Here is a 9,725-nt window from a genome sequence, read left to right on the forward strand (position 1 = left end):
ATGAGTTTGAGAGTCCCATTGGTATCTTTCGCCTCTCTTTTGAATACTTTATTGCAGAGACCGGCGTATGGCATACCGTATCACTTCTAACGGAGTACGTACCATGCAGCATTTTCAAAAGAAAATGGTCTGTAAGCTAAAAATGTAATCAGTATTATATATAAATGTACCAACGCCAATTGAAATATCATAAGACCATATAAAAACAGCCGACTATACGGTATGATCCCATATATAATGCATTACAATTAGTACACACCATATATATTAAAAGATATTAACTTATATGGCTTTTGTTATATGATATTTTTGATAAGTAAAGGTAGTTACGTATATCTTCTTTCCTTTGTTACGGATTGTATCCCTTCTTATTATGATTAAATAACAAGCTACTTTCTATTTACTTGGAATATTTTGAAACGGATATTTAAGGTTGAAGGATCTAGAACTGTGACTTTAAACTGACGTCATTAGAGAAGAAGGTAGAACAATCATACTTAAAGATGGATAAAGAACTATCAGTATATACAATATATGTGCAATATACGACATAATATAATAAAAAAATATATACATTAAACAATTCTACCATTTAACTTTTATCTATTTTATCTATTTTCCCGCGGATTAAAGCAGCACCTGATTAACACATAACGAATACTACAAAACGTGTCATAATGATCTACATATAGTTTTCTCATCGTGAAATTTTCTGTTGTTAGTTAACGTTATGAAGCCTTACTGAATTTTTCGCATTTGATGGGTTTTGTGGCTGATTTTACTAAAGGAATCTTATCCTGTCAATCTTAATAGATAAAATGCAATACTCCGTTGTAGGGTTAACAAAACAGATCCGATATAGTAACTAGTATAAAAGTTACATGTACTATTTACTGAAATCTTGATTCTTTTCAGTTTTGATATGTAGACTAATTTGATTAAAATGATTCGTAGAGACAAACTGAGTATCAGCATCATAATTAAACCGTTTATATTGTATCATAATTATTACTTTTGTCAATTCAAATGTAAGTCTTCTAAAATGCTGGGTAAAACATTTGATTTGACCGTGTCCATTGACTCTTATTATAGAGGTTGGCTATACTATGTGGTATCCAAGTATTTCAATATTAAACTACCGTCAGAATGTAATCATCAAATGGAAGTAGGGATATATGTTATTTTTGTTGTATTTAAACACATTAGAACTGAATAAAAAAAAACTCGTATAAACCACATAAGCCACGAAAACATTATGTAATAAAGGAATCATGTAAAATATAGATACATTTGTAATACAAACATAATGATATAATATAAAAAAGGATATATGGTATGATAGCCAATGAGACAACTATCCATGAAGATAAAAGGACAAAGATGTCGACAATTACAGGTCACCATATAGCCTTCAACATGAGCAATACCCACACCGTATAGTCCGTTATAAAATGCCACGGTGTGACAAAATGTGAAACAATTCAAAAGACAAAACAACTTTATTTATATTGCAACAATGAGCGATGAATGAATGGGTCACAGGCATTAAAATGTGGCGGGATTTAATAGGTTTATGATCGTGAAACCTTACGCATAACCGGGGACAGTGGCGTAACAACACAACATGCAATACAACTGTAAAACTCAGTTGTAAGGGACTTGGCTAATCAGATTGGTATACTTAGCACAAAATAAGTAACAAAAAGACACAAGATATTGATCTTAGAGTATCCGCCTTCACTGAAAATTAATTCAAAGCTCAATTTCAACTAATAATTAAACAATATTCTCCCAGACTAAGATATCAATCTGTACATCTCTGACGGATTTAGGTTAAATAAGTTCTTTAATATTGTGATCACGGACCTAGTTAAAAAGACAGAAAGATAAGTTGTAGAATATTTACTAGAAGCCAACATGAAACGTAAGTTGACGGGTTGCTTGTGTAGTTTGGGTAATCAATACATAGTAAGGATCTTAAAATATACAGATGAGATCATAAGCTGTGATGTAGTAATGCTGTGATTGTCTATATCCTATTTGACTCTCCGTGTAGCGTACTACCTTGGATGAAGAAAATTAATAATATAAAAATAAGAAAATGTGGTATGATTGCCAATCATACAACTCTTCACAAGAGCAACTCAGTATAGGTCACCGCACGACCTTCAACAATTAACTTCCATGTATTATTTACATCATACCACTACCACAATGTGTGCTGCTTTGTCTGCCATCACGACAACAAAACGCTTTCTGAGAACTTGAAGATTTTTTCTTATCCTAGAAATTGACGTATAGTATTAACCCTTCTATTAATTTCTTAATTATTTTCGAAATGTTATTAAATTTTTATATACTGATAATTATGCAAGAATGATATGGGTAGTTCTAGATTTTCATTTAATGGTGATTAAATATTGATTTTCTCTTGAAATGAATGCTTTAAATAAAATATCTTTTAAACTCTAGTTCAAATGTTGTCCAAACTGATTACATTTGTGATGCTATCTATGAAATTGTTCTATTGCTTGCGAAGATTGTTATGGCTTTCCGTTTCTATTAAAACATAATAAAGATTTGAAAACTTTTTTTGTGAATGCTACGTTTGTATTTCATGCTTATAAGTCAATGTCAAATGATGCAATTCAACCATTTTTAGCAAAAACTTTACATCACATGTTTTATCGAAGAAGGTATTGTGTGTAATGATATTTTTAATGCATAAGTTTTAATTGTTTTATAATATGTGTTATTTTTTAAAGTGTCTCATAAGTCAGTAATTTGGCTGGGTACCAATATTTAATTGTAATATTTAATTTTTAATTGCATATTATGTAATTATGTATTTATTGTGTTTTAAATTGGTATGTGACACTATAATAAATTATTCTGATTCTGATTCTGATTCTGATATAAGTTATTTTCTTTTTTTAATACCGACAGATATCCACATTAACACTACTTACCAGTCCAGTTGTTCTGACATGATATAAAGGACATATTGTTTTACTTAAGATGGTAATTCTAACAGATTATGTCATAGGTTTACTTTTTCAGGTTTTTTATTTTGATAAAGAATGGTAAACTGGAATGCAGTAAACTACAAACTAGGTATATCGATTAATTATTGCTTGTTTAATGTCCAATGGCAAATATTTTGGCATATTAGGGAAGAAAATCAATAACAAAATAAATCAAAATTATATAGATTCTACAAGGTTGGTCAATCCCTGCCGAAGGACAAGGTAGTTAAAGTACAACTGGAAAACAGAGTATGTTGGAAAAAGGACAAAATAATGTCACATACGGATCCTTAATCTCAAGAAGATGTTGCAAGGGTTGCTATAAGTTTTGTGATCGCGACATTTCGCTAACACGATGCAACGGATTTAACGTCCCTATTTAGACCAGACATTTTAAAAAATACAGCCCAAGTAGCCAAAAGGACAACTCATCAGCATTGGTCTTACTTTCCGAAGGTAAAAGTTCAGGCCAACATATCCCTTATACCCTCTCACCAGTGTGACACAATAATAATGACTGAATGAGTCCGACTGCTATTTCTAAATTCATAAAGTTTATCAATTATTTTGATAGAGAAATCCTCTATTCACTAGACTACAGTATACATAACAGTTCAATACGTGTAGAAAAATACAACTGAAAGCAAACTGATCATGATTTAAACAAGGAAAAACTAAACCACAGCATATTAAATTGGGGTATCAAATGTAATGGCTAATGTAAAGTGTAAAGTCGTTCTAGTATTTAGTCTATTAGTTTAATACTCAATATTGCACTAGAAAAGGGAGGGTCTAAGATATCCATATTTCAGTTAATCGGAACATGGAAGTAAAGTACTTCCATGATTGGAAGCAGCAAGTCACTTTACTAATTTTTAGACAATTGGTGTTATCACCCTGAAAATATAAAAGTAAATACTATTTCCTTTGTTCTATTATAATCCGACGTATGTACATATTTTTACTTAAATTTAACTTAATTCTAAAAGTTAATATTTATCTCCAACCTTTAAAAACTGTTAAATTAATTGTTACTTTCTGGTGGACCAAAAATGCTTCATTTATATTTTTTGGATAAGTCTTTGCTTGAATTTTAGCACGCGTTCATTTATTTATGATAAAGACACATTTATTTAAAAATATAGCCAACGACCGACACATACTTTAACATGATATTTTAATTTTTCATAATTGGACAAGTTAATTGTTTTTCGTAAAAATCGTTAGGGATTGAATACTTGAAATAGTAGGATTGAAGAGCTATTAATACTTAATAATTTCATCGTTTACATTTGATATCTTCCTACACAGTCTGTTTTAATATTGAGTAACCAGCAGCATTAAGAGTAATCATTTGTTTTATCTTTAGTTTTATTATTGTCCATTAAATGTTGTGGTATTCAGATATATTGCTACAGGTTAATTCATTTAATCGTTAAAATGGAGATACCCTTGGCGCAAATTTAACATATTGGTTTTATGAAATATTTTATGTAATTAGTTTTACTGATTACTGATACATGACCACATCAACAGTGTCAACTTGATAATAGCAATATAAGTGATTTTATAGATTCCGCTATATACTGAATGAATGAATAAATGACCATATTTCTCGTATGCTAAGATTAGACAGTTTTAGAGAAGATACTTTAAACTCATATTTGTTAGTATGGACTGTACATAAAATAAAGAACTTCAGTCAATATGACAAAATCGCCAGAGGTAAAGTGACGAAGTTCTGTAGAAATGTCAAATTAACAGGCTGTGGGGTTGGAGGGTTAGAAATGGAGTATTTGATCTCTAAAGGATTCATTGTAATATTCTAAAGCTACAAACCTTCACTTTTGCAGTAATATATACAATAAACACTTCAATCTCACATATATCGAATTAAAGATTCCTGTTAACCCAGGGATGATAAATACCTAAATACGTAAGGTTTTATATGACCAAAAGATACCGAAAATGAATAGCCAAATCCATTTAAGGTCAACTTTAGTTGAGGTAGTTGGAACCTTAGTTTCTAGATAAAAATTTCTAAATTTATCTATACGGAGAGTTTGATAAAAGTATTTTACAAAATAGTGCATATTACAGCCAACAGGGCATTATTCACTGGTCGATTATGTATAAAACTAGTCATAATGATTTTAAAGAAAAACCTTTAAACTAATAAAGCAATTTTCATATCAATAGAACTACAAAATATTCATGCAATAATCCTGTTATTGTATACCAAAGCTTGTAAAACTGTTTTAAGCATACCCTTGGCATTGATGGCGTCACTAATTTGAAACTTTATTTGCACTAGTGCAATTGGTGGAGTACATTTCAGGATTCAGTAATTGTGGTTATGAAATGATATTAAATCAAGAAAGTTCGTCCTGAGAGAAAACCCAAATAATTCAGTCGTTATATTCTGGAACTCTACGTAACGAGTGTGGCGTAAACGAATTAATAAAATGAATGGTGCTCACAGTTAAACAACAATTTGTTTTTGCTCATTCGAATTCCTGTTTCATGAATTTTATTTACTATATTTTATAGTAGGATGTTTACCTTATGCACAAACATACAATTTGATACAGTTGTTAAATAAACAAATAAGTCGACTTTTACATCTGTTGTAATAAAGCATTACAAATGCCCCATAAAACGCTAAGTATGCAACACGTACATGTCAAAATATAGAGTATGCGTACATCATATTTAAACATATGTTGTTCACAAGGGTTTGTCTTGGGTTTGATTCTGTCTGTTGGTGTGTACAATAAATGGACCATATCTCAAATTTTTGCATAAATGTACGATATCTTGAAAAAAATCTTCTTACTTATTTAAGTAAGATCATAACTTCCGAAATCAAATCATATTTTTTTCTAATTTGCATACTGTTGCGTTAATCTCGTTTAACTATAGAGTCATTAAATTCATATCGAAGCATTGACCATTCTATAAATATGCTCATTATTGAAATTTCAGCTTAATTTGAATATGCAAAATTTTGTTCTATCACCTATTTTTTTGGAGTCATTTGCTGTTCATGTTATTTTACAGTGTTTGATTGGTTGACTTAGAATGAATCGAATTGACTCGCAGAGAGTCCTGTCCAATATGTATTCTTCAAATCCTGGATTTAACTTCATCAGGAACGTTTTATCCAAATTTTGGAAGCCAATAATGCATGTATATATACATAAACACATGAAGATTTATGTGACCCAACCTCAAACCCCAAAATTAAAAAGCCAATTGTGTATAAATACATAAACACGAGAAGAGCTGTGTGACCAAAAGGTGCATAAAAAGTATATCCATCTTAAAGGTCAAATTTGGCTTAGGGAGTTTAATTATAAGATTTTTTATAATTTCTTAAATTATCAACGAAATGAATAAAACGCCTACATTAAACGTTTGTTTTTTTGGTGTCAGATTTTATCGACATTTGAAGCATACTTGAACCCTAGAAATTACCGAAGTTCAGTTTAACACTGAAACCGTTAATATGGCAATACCTAGTTTAAGAATCAACTTTTACGCGTAAGGTACAGCTAACATTCGTTTTATAAAGTTGTCCCTTAACCATACGTTTTGTAGATATGTTTTAACTTTAGATTTTGAAAAATCCATCTCAATCTCTGTCTATTTACCAGTTATAATCAATTGTGGCTAACTTGTATAGAAAGATAATGTTTTATCATTCTTTTACATTGATTAGTATTGTCGATTTGTTCTTGTTAGATATACTAGATATCCCGTTGCCAACGTATGTTTATTCCGCCTAAAAGAAATTACCCTGGAAACTTTGTTATAAACAATGCCATAATATTTTTTCCTGTTGAAAAAAATATTCAACATTCTTTATTCTGTTCGGAAAAAATACTGTAATATTTGTTCTGGTGGAAATAATATTCTAGAATATTTTTTTCCATTCGGAACTAATGTTATGAAGGAACTTCTATTTCATGACACCGTAACATCGTAGCGGTTCCCTCTGTATATTTAAATCTTTAAAGAATACATTTTAGTTATAAACAAGAAAAGAGAAGCGAAAGATACCAAAGGTACATTCAATCTCATAAGTCGAAAATAAACTGACAATGCCATGGCTAAAAGAAAAGACAACCAACAATACACAAAACAAGACATAGAAAAATAAAGACTGAACAACACGAACTCAACCAAAAACTGGGGATGATCTCAGGTGCTCCGGAAGGGTAAGCAGATCCTGTTCCACATGCGACATTAGAAACATTCATACTAATTGTCGCGTATTATTTCATATGGATTGCTATAAACGAATTACTAGTAGATCTTTTGAAATTCCAGTGCAAAATGTTCATTTTTTAACGTTTGCAAATTATGACATAAGAGATATGCAAGATTTTTATTTAATTTTACGAAACAGGTTGACAATTATTTATATATATGTTTTTAATGGAATTTTCAGTAAAAGCTCAACATGCATGGGTTGTAAAATATTGACAAGATTTGTAACATCGCCTATGTACGGCCATTCACTGTTTAATTTTATGAAATAGGGTAAAGGACGGCAAGATTTCAAATCAGAAGTTACGTTCACTGAAGTTGCTTTCAACGACTGTGAATATTCTTTAATACGATATCGATTATCATTATTTTGCTTTTACTTTCTTTTTTTTTTTTTTTTATCTATTACACAGTTATTAAAGAGTTAAGTGTTATGATGTACTGATTTTTATTGCACGTTTTCTAATGTATATTTTGTTATTCCATTTACTCAGCCACTGGTTGTCCTTTGTTATATCTTAATGTGTTTTGGCAATGTTCGAGTTTGGTATTTATGGCACACTTTTGATAGTGCTTGTTAAATTTATTCACACTTTTTTCGGAGTAATTTAGTGCTTTATATTTATTTTTCAGACACCTGTCTTTTGTTGAATACCGTATGATGATCTCTTGATATATTTTGCTTTTAGTTGATATAGGATTGCTGTTGTTTGTCTCAAATCTCCTTTTATCCATATTTTTAGCCAAACTAACTCGGACCTGAATTGGTTGAGCATGGGTTCTTTCGTTACAATTTTTATTTTAGTTTTATATTATGGTTATTTTGTTTCATGAATGAATGTCTTTCTACATTGCTTCTTTTCAATTAGTATAACTATTAATATTGAAAAATTGAGCTTAAAATAAGAATACCAATTACAAAACGCCAGATGTAAACAACTTACATCTGACTGATTTCCTTACAATCGAAAATACTCCGTCGAACGAGTTGTTAACAGCAGTATGCATAGTCAGCATTATATTAACTTTTTGTCATATTGGGAACCGTCTGAAAGTGAGTTGAATAATAACAATGCAATTATCTTTGTCTAAGATAAATTATTACTCTTTGATTGAGGCAAAATTGAAAGTAAGTCTGTCATCTCTTCTGGACAAAGATATTATAGATCATGGTATATGTTTCGTTACAATTCCTGACTCTGATGTGATTATGAACAGAGCATAAGCTTTGAGCTTTGGAACAATTAGTGAAAAATTTTAATGATGCCATAACCAAATTTCTTGTCTATAGAAACGAAGGTGACGACAATAAATTAATGATATTTTTTTCCCAATATAAGCAGGTACTTTTTCTAAAGACGTACTTAAAAGTTTTTAAAGCTAACAAAAGAGATGTACTTAACATGTAGTTACCTTTCCTCTCTTGAAATTGCGCTTGCTAAATTTTGATGTATCAAAATAATCCTATAAAGGCATTTTACAAATGGAAAAATAAGATGTTATTTTTTTGCATGGAAACATAATAGCACATTATGCAAAGTATCGTGATAATATTTTGAATTGATTCATTATTTAGTTTGCTTAACGTCCACTGGCAAATATGCCATGCATATTCAAATGAGAACAAATTAACAATAAATACGGTAGGTTTTGTAAAGTTGGTCAATCGGGATGAAGAGCGAGGAATTTGGGATTCAACTGGGCATAAGAGTATGTTGGATTTGGGCAGAAATGTTGCCGTGCAGCAGGCCACCTACACATCCCTCAGCAATTTATTAAAGGGGTTCTTAAACGTGCAGAGAGCGTGGCAGTCTCCCTAAACGAGGTATTGTATTTAACGATTCCGTTCTGAATGAACGTGGCAGTGCATTTTTACACCCCGCACAGCAAACGTGATAGAGATCCCTCTTTAGTGTCAGTTTTAATGCCGGAAGGGAGAACTTTCAGACTAGGTGGCCATATTTCTATACGCTGGTCAACTATTGGAGTTTTTTGTTAAAAGAGCTTGAAATATTATTTACCATGTATATAGAAATATTGCAGGTTTTCAGTTGGAATTGATTCTGAACTATTTTTTCTGATACATACGTCGACAGAATTGAATTTGAAAATAATTGATGGGTAAACTAGCCTGACTCGTAACAAATTGGATAAATTATTTAGTTTAACAGTGATTCGGCCCAATTTACAAATCAATAAAACTCCGGCTCAATAATCTTTGTTATTCATGAATCCAGTAATAGAATTATGATAATATGCAAGCATGCTCATAAGCTGTTATAGATTTTAACAGAAGCATTTCAGTAAATACAGATGTAATTATCTATACTGAACCGTTGCCCTGTATCTGTTTAGATTTAACAGATTTATAACCATCAGGTATTCATTCATCGGCTTTTTTTTCTACATGTGTTTGAAAATCACAAT

Source organism: Mytilus californianus, unplaced genomic scaffold (genome assembly GCF_021869535.1).
Source record: "Mytilus californianus isolate M0D057914Y unplaced genomic scaffold, xbMytCali1.0.p SCAF_4, whole genome shotgun sequence".
Classification (NCBI taxonomy): Eukaryota; Metazoa; Mollusca; class Bivalvia; order Mytilida; family Mytilidae; genus Mytilus; species Mytilus californianus.